Source organism: Leptonotus elevatus, chromosome 22, assembly GCF_054856555.1.
Source record: "Leptonotus elevatus isolate MCC_2025b chromosome 22, RoL_Lele_1.0, whole genome shotgun sequence".
Taxonomy (NCBI): domain Eukaryota; kingdom Metazoa; phylum Chordata; class Actinopteri; order Syngnathiformes; family Syngnathidae; genus Leptonotus; species Leptonotus elevatus.
This window is the reverse complement of record NC_141260.1, coordinates 8,267,555-8,278,179: the sequence shown is the minus strand read 5'-3', so window position 1 is coordinate 8,278,179 and position 10,625 is coordinate 8,267,555. Positions and strand designations below refer to the sequence as shown.

At 42.3% G+C, this 10,625-nt stretch overlaps 1 long non-coding RNA gene across 1 annotated transcript; it reads right to left on the bottom strand.

Annotated features, from left to right (window-relative positions):
- Positions 1–1,083: 1,083 nt before the first annotated feature.
- Positions 1,084–2,068, bottom strand: LOC147155475 (uncharacterized). Its single transcript, XR_015092337.1, has 2 exons — positions 1,869–2,068; positions 1,084–1,788 (listed from the first exon to the last, which is right to left on the bottom strand). It is a non-coding gene; the product is annotated as an uncharacterized LOC147155475 (long non-coding RNA).
- Positions 2,069–10,625: the final 8,557 nt, after the last annotated feature.

The following is a 10,625-nucleotide window of genomic DNA, read 5'->3' as shown; positions in this document are numbered from 1 at the left end:
GCGTGACATCATCTGTAGGCGACCCCGATACAATCTAGCAGACCGATCACATCCGGTACCGACACCAAACCATGTCTCGAGTCACAGGACACTGTCAGTGCTGATCCACACCACTTTAGGTGAGGATGGCGGCTGCCATACAGATTCGTGTCCAAACCCCCGAACTATCCCTTTAAAGTACATTTCAATTCAGCTATAATTGAGTACATACATACTACAAGACTTATATAGCTTAACAGAAAAAAAGTTACAAACATCTACTGAGAGTTGTTTTATTTTTCGCATTGAGCAGAAGCTTCATTATTTATTTATTTACAGCGCGGTTAGACCCGTGCTGCTCGCAACCCAGACCTACGTGCCCCTAGCGCTTGCCAGCCCTTGTTAAAGTATAACAAAACGTGTGACTTCATTGTTTACATGATTAGCGGATAGCATCAATACAATGTCTGCCTTGCTGAGTTGGAGTCTTCAGGAAGGGGGGTTTAGTAAAATTCTGAGCTAGATACAAATTCCGACATATTCTGTGTACCTTACACGCATCAGTAGTTGTAGCAGAAGCAGTACACCGGTCACCGGAGATTTTTGCAGTGGCGAAAGTGGATGGGAAGGATCGTGGTCTTTATGAAAGTGTGGGATACATGTTCCTCGTACCCTCAGAGCCAACTTTATGGCGAACAACTTCCTGACAGAAGGTGGAGCGGTGAGCGACCTGGCTTCGAATGAGAGCGCGTCATCCAAGATCATAATCATTTGTTTTATGCAAATTATGTTGCTGAATTTTAGTCTTGCAAGGCAACAAAATTACTTTCACAAACAAAGGAAAAACAAATCATAATATATATATATATATATATATATATATTTTTTTTTTTAAACTATAAATAAATAGATAAAGGGGCACTTTGGGCCAATAACCCCCCCCCCCCCCCCCCCCCAAGCTCCTTTAGCCATGTTGTGGCTACATTCACCATCGAAACTAAACAAAACATCAAGTAAAATTATAATAAAAATATAAATTTGTTGGGGAATAATATATATAAACATTTTTTTCAGGTAATACCACATGATGTCCAAATACATACATGTTGCTAAAAAGTTATTTATTTATTTATTTTACATAGTTGTGAGACAAACCTGATAGATGCTTCCATGGGTTCTTGGTTGTCTTGTGGATGATACAAACTCCTGTCTTTAAATGTATTTCAAAATAAAAGTCCCACATTGGCTATTTCTTTTTGGTTGCACCACATGATAATTCAATGGGCCTCGTCTGACAAATGCATCTCTCAATGGCCCATGTATTAAAAAAAAAAATAGCCTTCAACATAAAGGGTTTAAATAATCAAAGAATAACCTCATACCCTCGTACATAAAAAAGACAGTTCAAGGTCAAGGATGGCACAAATTGGATTCACAGCAAACCAAAATTAAGTGCAAAAACTTATTTGTCCAGAAAAATCAACTCACTCAAAATATGAATAATATTCTGGTACTATGTTTGTCCTGCATGTCATTCCAGATCTGAAAAAAAGAAGAAGTTTTTCTCATAGCAATATGCCGGTATACTCTTTTATTGTCAGATTTAGTTGAGCATGCCTTTAAGTCCTCCCTATGTGCATGGCAAGCATACGCCACTCTTGATAAACTGGAACACTTGGCATCTCCTCTGTTGCACATGGAGAAGTTAGAACTCCATCAGGCTAAGGCCAGGATCTGCTGTTGGGTTACCGTTGTATTGATCTCAATTTCGCATTCCGGGCATATTCCACTGGTTAAATCAATGAGGAACTGTGAGAGAACAAACATTCATAATAAGAGCAAGAATGTGTACTTCTTTGCTGGGCGCGTCATGTATTGCATGCACTTACTTGTTGGATGATCTCTGTCACGTTAACTCCCAGGGCATGGATAACCTGAGCTTTTATATGCCCGTACACTGTTGGGCAATACGAAGAAACACAACAACTAAATTACTTATTTCTTTACTCTTTAGTTGAACGTGACTTGCTTTAGTCCACAACAAAATTATGCATAATGTCGATGGAAAACTGCTGTTTTTCTCTTTGAGTGGCAATATTATGTCATCAGCCCAATTAAAGTGATATCTAGACTACTATAACCATTAAGTGGAATAACATATAGACGCTTCTGAGTCTGTTTGTGAGTTTTCACAGCATTTGCCATCTTCAAAATAAACCTTACTATACCAATAATATATGGACATCAATGCCTTGCTAGGCTCTTATTTTGAAGTTATTCTCGGCAGCGTGTCACGGCCTATGACGACTTGACTCGTCGTTGCCTTGAACTGGAAGATTTATATTAGCCATCTTTTTGTTACAAATCTCATCTCATTCTCGTGGACTCATTCTTGTGAGACATCTGGTCTCGTGGGATTTCTGTCTCGTCCCATGCCTAGTGTACAGTATTACGTTATCTATACATTAGGTATTTGGTGAAAGAAAAAGAGAATAATTGTAAAACGTGGTGTATTGGATATCAGCTGGTGGCAGGTGTAGGCTGATGAATATTGCATCCTTATACTGTAGTTATAACGTAGCTCGGCTCAAATTATTGGTTAGACATTATGCAGCAACTACAGCAATCAGTTTATGTCTTGCCATGTCAAGCCCCACTCTGGGTCTGGACTTTGTTCTGTTTTGTTCTTTTTGACCTGTGCCTAGTTTGCCTCCTTGTTTTTGCTCGATTAAAATAAACCTTTTTTTGGAGCTCGCCTGTGCCTCCTCATCTCTGCTGCCCTGCGTTTGGGTCCTCAAACACCACCCTCGTGACAAGATGATGGTCATCCATATTTGTTTTCATCAGCGCACACTGCGTGTGTTGGTGTGTGCGCTTTCCAAAGTATCCCGAAGAGGACTGGTACCGTGCTTCTTAGTTCCGCATTATTTTCAACGTTCTGTACTATATTAACCTTTGATTCACCAAATGTCAAAAGCCGTCATGACGTTAACACTAGGGGTGGGAAAATTTCAGATTCTTTCTGATTCAGACGGGGACAAATCTGAATTGATCCACAAACGTCCAAATTTCCATTATTAGACCAGTTTAAGGGGGCAACTGCGCTGCGTGCAGCTGCAAGGTTCAATAATGCGGATTGTGTCATACAACACTCGCGGGTTGCGAGTAGGACATACTGCTACATACAGGACAGGCTGTCTGGTGGTGGATGCACTGCTTGACCAATTGTATGTGTTTTTTGCACATCAACATAAAAAAATAAATACATATAAAAAGATAAAAATTGTAATTCAAACATCCACTTTTTTAACCACTAAAAAGAACCAACCATTGTCTAATTCATATCTTTGTTTTCAGTGTTAAGGGAGTGACACATATTTTAATTACTATGCATTTAAAAAAATCTGATTAATCTGTTATTTTAATTTCAGCAATTATCACCTGTCTAAATTATTCAACACAGACAAATCTTTACAAGTGATGAAATGTTTCTACAAAATATCCAGTATTATATATTTTATTATTGGCTACATTGTACATGTCACTGATTTTTTTTTTTTAAAGTATATTGAACATAAAACAATCTAGTTAAATGAACCTTCCAATTTGAATTTGTTGATTTACACCATTAACCAAATTTTATTAACAGCTTACAAATTCCTTTTATATGTCTATGTGTGCCCTGAGGAAACTGTGGAGACAACATGCGCACAGTCACTGTTTGTGCATCTTGAAGAACTCATCAATATTATAAAAGAAAACATTTACTTTAGCAAAGGAAATGGACAATTTTTAGTATTAAATAATAAACCATAATCAGCAAAAAACACAGTAATAGTCACGCTACAAATTTGGAAAATAATCAAATAAAAACATTTTGTGACTGAAAAGTCCTGGCTGTACCTAATCAATTGGCCAAGATGGCCGCCGCCCTCGGCGAGCGGAGTGGCGAAAATCCTGGTCATACCTAATCAATTGGCCAAGATGGCCGCCGCCCCGGGTGGGCAGAGGGGAGAGAATCCTTGGTGTACCTAATTAATTGGCCAAGATGGCCGCCGCCCTGGGTGGGCGGAGTGGCGAGAATCCAGGGTGTACCTAATTAATTGACCAGAATCCTGGGTGTACCTAATCAATTGGCCAAGATAGTAGTAGTAGTAATAGTATTTGCAATAGTAGTAGTCGTATATAGGCCAAGCCTTGAGTACACCAAGAAAAAAAGGGGCTGAGTTGAGCTCAACAGTGAGAGATGATTGGCTGAGGCAGTTGCTATGCAAAAACGACAGATCATTCACGCACACACATTTGATTTTAACTTGTTGCGAGACGTCACGCACCCACATTCCATTGATTTTGTATAGGATACGCTCACCTCAAACAAAAGCCTCTCACGACCTAACGGTTGAAGATGCAGATTCCAAAAATGGCTCGTTAGAACGGCAAGGGTTTGGGGAACGCGAGCATGTTCTCAGTTTTTTAATCGGATGAAAAATGACCAACTTAGGAGCAGATTGAAAACTTATGATTGATCGAAAATGAAGAGGGGAAAACGGCGAAAATAACATTGAAAAGAGATCGAAATAGTCCGACTTCTCCTCGCTTAAAGTGAAAATAAAGGTACTAAATGACACCTTAGCCAAATAAAACTTAGTTTTTCAGAAAGCAGAGGCTTGTGGCTACAAAATGTGCCAATTTGATGTCTAGTGAGCAAAGATTGTGGCCATGGTGACGAGTTGAAGTGAAACTTTTGGAAATAGATTTTTTGGTTCCCGTCACTGAAGCCTTAATTAGTCACACTCTAAATAGGCGACTTTCACCCTTTGCTCACTGTCTTTGAACCCGCACAGGGGGGAGAGCTTTCATTCCTTAATTTTTTTTTTGACACTGAGCTAAAGATGACAAAAATTCCAACAAAATGAGCTAAAATTCATATCGGTCGGTCAATGTATGCGCGCGCAGCGTGTCTTGGAAAAAGGTGCTTGATTGGAGTTGATCTCTTTCGGTTTCCCATTCATTCCTATGGGACTTTATTTGGGAGTTTTTTGGGAATAGCGTCGCCATGGTAACTGGGAATTCCCTTGCGGAAAAATCGGTGGAAGATTAAAAAAAATAATAAAAAGAAGAAGAAGAATAATACTAGAAAAATTTCCGCGGAAATTTTGAATGGGCCTGCTGACTCTTGCAAGGTGGAAAGATGCATGCTCTGAACTGTTTGCCAAATGTTGGTGTACTTTACCTCTCAATTTGTGTCAGCAGGAATAGAGTTCAGGACAATTTGTAATAACTGCAGTTATTACATGTGTAATGGCTTCCCTTATGTCTTGATTGACATTTTAGTCATATCAAAAGGGAATCAGTTTAATTTCTTGCTTATAGTGTAAGTGATTAACTAAAATATAAAATGCGATATACTGTATCATGGAGCAAATACAGTATGAATGCAGTGTTTAAATTTGACATTGCATATTAAAAGGCATGTTGGTGCTGATCAATATTGCAGGAATATTACTCCAAAGTACATGTAAAACGGCTCTTAAAAGAGCCGTTTTGGGTCTTTGTTACACAGCATCTTCATCTTTTCCTGAGCACACAAAGGAACAAGTTGTTAGAAAATAGGCAGCAAAACTGAACAGTTAAAACTTAATCTAAATACTCATCCAATACACATGTGACGGTTTTTCAGTGAGGAATCCTGTAGAATAAATCATTTTGGTCTACGTTTGCGGGATCCCTTTTTTCATCTTTTCTCTCCACCAGTTGTACCGGACATAACAACCTTGATATCCTTGGCCATGTCAAGTAGCGCCCCTTGCTGCGCTCCATCCACCTGTATTGCATGTGAAAATGAAAAATGAGTGTTCAATGTTTGCCTAGATCAATTCAGTAATCAATCATCACTTACCATCGCAGTTCATCCCTTACCATTGCAGTTCATCCCTTACCATCGCAGTACCTCACTGACACCAACACTTTTCATTGTGTTGTAGTCACAATCACAATAAGGACAAACAAAACATTCAAGTCCAAATGCACGATGTCCTGCTAACAGAAAAGCACACTGATTAAAAGTACCGTCATACAACACTGCTCAAAATAAGGGAGCGCTTAAATGGCATATCCCATGTCTTAAATTCAATTTAAAGCTCAATACGTTTAGAACTAACTAAATGATAAATATGTCTACAAAAAAAATGATTGGCCGCTCTGATTTTGAGTGTAGTTCTGTTATGACACCAATTTTGAACGAGCAAAGGATTTAACTTTTCAGCCTTTACAATTTAAAGTACAGTATCCCCCTCTTTTGAGCAGTGGTATGAAAGGCTCAATAACATTTGCAAAGGCACACTTGTGAAAATGGTGCCCTTGCGATCGACAATGAGCTGACACAAGAAGTTAACACACAGTAGACCGGACTGTGGTAACTGTAATAAGTGTGCAGAACGCCTGATTGAACACAACAATCTGGGCCAGATATGTAAATGTGCTTTCCAGTTGTGGCCTGGGTGATCAGCTGTGAAAAGCCTCTGGACTGAAACAAGTCCAGAATGGATTTCTTTCCCTTTGAAAGCAAATCCTCATTAAAGTCTCCGCAAACAACAATAGGCTGGCAGTCCATCACGGCCAAGGCATCCAAGAGACTTCCAAGGTTTGGAAGAAAGGTGCCAAGACTCAGGTTGGGTGGCCTGTAGACCGTAGCTACAGTGGCCATGTCCAGTCTATTTGAATACGAAACTTGTCTGTTGCGCACAAAAGTGCTGCATGCCTCCAGTTGCAAGGGAGGGGGGAAGAAGGATCCAGACAAATGAGTTTCAGTGAGGCAAAGGACATCTGCCAGCCTCAACTCATGATGAGACTTTAAGTCGTCAATATGAGATGGAAGGCCCTCGGTGTTGTGATGAACAATGGTCAAGGTGGGAAAAGCAGTTTGCGGCATTTTGGAAAAGTACAACAATGGTCTTGTACTTTGGAAAGAAGCGCGCGTCATACTGTCCATTGCCGTCGTGATGTTGGGATTGGCATAGATTTTGGATTCGTCAAAGTCTATGACCCTCAATCCCTGAAGTGACGTCGTGCGGCTTAGGGCAACATAGGCCATTCCAGGTTCAAACACACGCTTAAGAGACACCACTGCAGAGGTCATCGTCATGCCTTGCACTTTGTGAGCCGTGCATCCAAAGGCAAGCTTCATGGGGAATTGCCGCCTGACCACGCCTTTCATGCCCAGGTTTTCCTCCGACCTTTCGATATAGACCAAGTCATCCGTCGGCCCCAGAATTTTATTGCGCAATTTCTGGCCCGCTTCGGGATTGTCTAGCCTCAGTCCGAGGAAGGTCACTTTCTCCGCCGACCCCTTTGGGGCGCTTTGATCAATGTTGCCTATTGTGCCAAAGGTCCCGTTCACCAATCCGTCCTCCACATCCAAATTCCGAAGAAGCATAACCCGTGCTCCTACACCAGCTTGAAGGGCATCCGGTAGATCCCTTCTCGACCCCATGATCACTTTGGTCACGGTGACCATCGCCCCCGACCGTGGGCTCTTCCTGTAGTCCTCTGCGGGAATATTGACCACAGTAAATTTGAGAGCAGCCACAGTTGCTGCATTGTGCCTATCCACCTCTTTATTGGTGGCAAAGATATGCAGAGTATACGAAGGGAGGTCTCGCGCATCCGTGACAGCCGTGGTGAGTAACGCCCTGTCACCATCGCCAAGCGGATCAGCCTTCCCCTTCTCCCTGATCCTGTTCAAAAGCTCGGCAAAAGCGACGTCGTCTTTTTGCCGCATGATTTGAGTAAGCTTGACCATCTGAAAATCTGTCCAGAGGTCAAGAAGATCATTGTCAGAAACGCAGAGGGGCTTGGACCTTCCGAGGGGTGGCAGTTGGTAGAAGTCCCCAACTGCAAGAACGGAGATGCCCCCAAATGGTCTCTGGTTGCCCTTGATTTGCTGAAATCTCCAGTGGACATAGGCAAAGAGTTCCTTGGAGACCATGGAGATCTCGTCGATGATCAAAATTTCCACGTTGCAAAGGGTTGCTCTCAATGCGTCCAACGTATTCCCCAGCGCCTGGTAAGGAGGCTTTAGAGTCCTGGGGAGTTTCAAGAGGGAATGAAGCATTTTCCCTGAGATGTTGTAAGCCGGCGTGCCAGTAAACGACGTCAGCAGCACAGCAGGCTTGGCCATATCCGCTTCGTCGCGGAACCTGGGAAGCTGGCGGAGAATCTTACTGGCCTCCTGGTAAATGCACTTGATGACATGCGATTTACCACAGCCAGCTCCTCCGGAGATGAAATAAAAGAAGGGCTCGAGGAGACGATCCGAAACGCGTTTCAAACACCACTCGCGCACAGCGTAGAAGACGGACGCTTGCGTTTCATTGAGACTGCGGTACATGTTCCTCACAAATTCGGCGCTCAACTTTGGCGCCTCAAACGCCGGCAAGACCACGCCGCTACCAGGAGCGTCCTGGTAGGCCGGAACCTCATCTTGCGGGTCTTCCTGTAACCGATTAGATTCGCGTTCGGCGGCACACTCCAAACGCTCTGCTTCTACCTCCGGCGCAAAAGTGCTCCACGCGTTGAGAACCGCACGAAGCTCTTTCAATTTTTCGAAGGCATTGTCCACGGTCTTTCCCCGTCCTTCGTACCGCCCCCGATTGCGGTCGAATATAGCCCGCACCCGACCGAACTTTGATTCCCGGGCACCGTAGAACTCCTCGTACGTTTTGAGGTTTTCAGACCTGAGCTCGGCGTCGTCTCTGTGGGGGAGGTACAATTTAAGCTGGGTCCTGTAATACTTCTCAGCATACTTTTTGATCGAGAAGCGAGTGAATCTGATGACGGCATCTTTTCCAATCCGCTTCTGGATGAATCCCTTGCCGTGTGAGAGGGGAATGACATTCTTGCCCTCAATCTGCTGACCGTAGACGACCCGGTATTCGGATGCGAATTCGGCGAGACACATCCGCTCAAACATTGCCGTTCTAGGTCTTGCCACATATTTGTCTGGCAGACCAGACATCCACACGTTGTCTGCGTCCGGATGCATGGTCTTCAGTCTACTCATGGGTAGACTCAATTTCACGCCATCCTCAGCCGTCTGGATGAAAACTACGCTGCGCGAGCACTTCTTCAGAGGGAGACTGCATGTCCGCGCCACCGCTTCTTGAGCGCTCACCTCTCTGTGCTTGGAATACGCCGCCATTATTTTCATCAATTGAAGTATAGTAACATCACACATTGTATAGTTCATTGATTATAAATAATGGATGGGGTGAGCAGAGCCTTCAATAAATCCTCAACAATAGAAAAAAATGGATCCACTATAGACTTCCTTGTTTACTTATTAACAAAGAAAACGGTATTGTAATAACATTGTTACTTTTTTTTTCTTTTAGATTAATTTCCATGAGGTGAAACGGTTTGGCAAAATGGATGGATATTCTGGATGGCCATGAAAAAAACGATCGCTACAGAAACCAACGGTAATCTTTCAAGGGGGAAAATAAAGGCAGCTTTGACAATTTACAAATGTGTGCTGTAGTCAATCAATGAAGGTCATTTAACAGTGTAAAATACTTCCAAAATCCCTCATCGGCGCCGCTCCGCTACACGATCGAGCAGGACACGCCACTCAACAACCGACGCCCCCTCCCCCAACCCCACCACGACGACGACAGACGAGACAAAAGCCTTACTGTATATTGTAGCAACGATGGATATACACAATTGAGATTTAGAGCATACTCAAACTTTTCTTTGTTTTTCTTTTACTGCACATTAAAACCTTAAAGTGAGATCTGCTAGCTCTAGCTAGCGCTAGCAGGTGTAGTTAGTGTTAGAGTAGACAATATTAAGTATTGTACTCTTTGCGTGTTCAATTAACTGAATGGTGAGATTCTGTTGAAGAAGTTCCTTTGCAAAGGTAAATAATTACCAGAAGCTTCTGATCACACAAATGAAGTCACCCAAGCAGTGCTCTGTTCAAATGTGTGTCTTCTCTCCAGCCCACATCATTATTTATTCAAAGAGGGTTCATAAAAAAGTCAGCCCACAACACACCTGGTTACAACTGAATGAATACAAGAGAATCCGTTCCCATGGGTATAAATCAGATTAGAAAAAATACAATAATAATAAGCCTGACTCCCTTCCGACACAGCAGAATCCCGGCCCTCCCATTAGATAACGAATGAATAGACAGACCCGTTGCTCTTTCTCATGAAAGTAACACAGACAAGAATACAATTCATTGAGCCTACACTGAGTCAACTAAATCCAAAACGGCTAAAATATAAATTAAAACTAAAAAACAATGTTAATAACTCATCATTAGCATGTAGGTTACCATGTCTAGCACTTAACTTTACCTATATCTTGTTAAAACAGCAGCCGGATAACACAACGTTCAAACACATCAAATACGTTTCAATACATTGCCAGTATTAACGTAATGTAGTTTAAGATGGGGGAAAACTTGCAAAATCTCACTTATTTAGCATTATACATCAGACTACAAACAACTGCCGTGCAACACTTACCTCAGACGAGATGAAATGGGAAGAAGCCGTGGTCGAGAACCTTCTAAAATAGTCTCATTCAAGCGTCTCTAATTGGCCACAGCACAGACAAGCAGAAAACGACCAATCAGG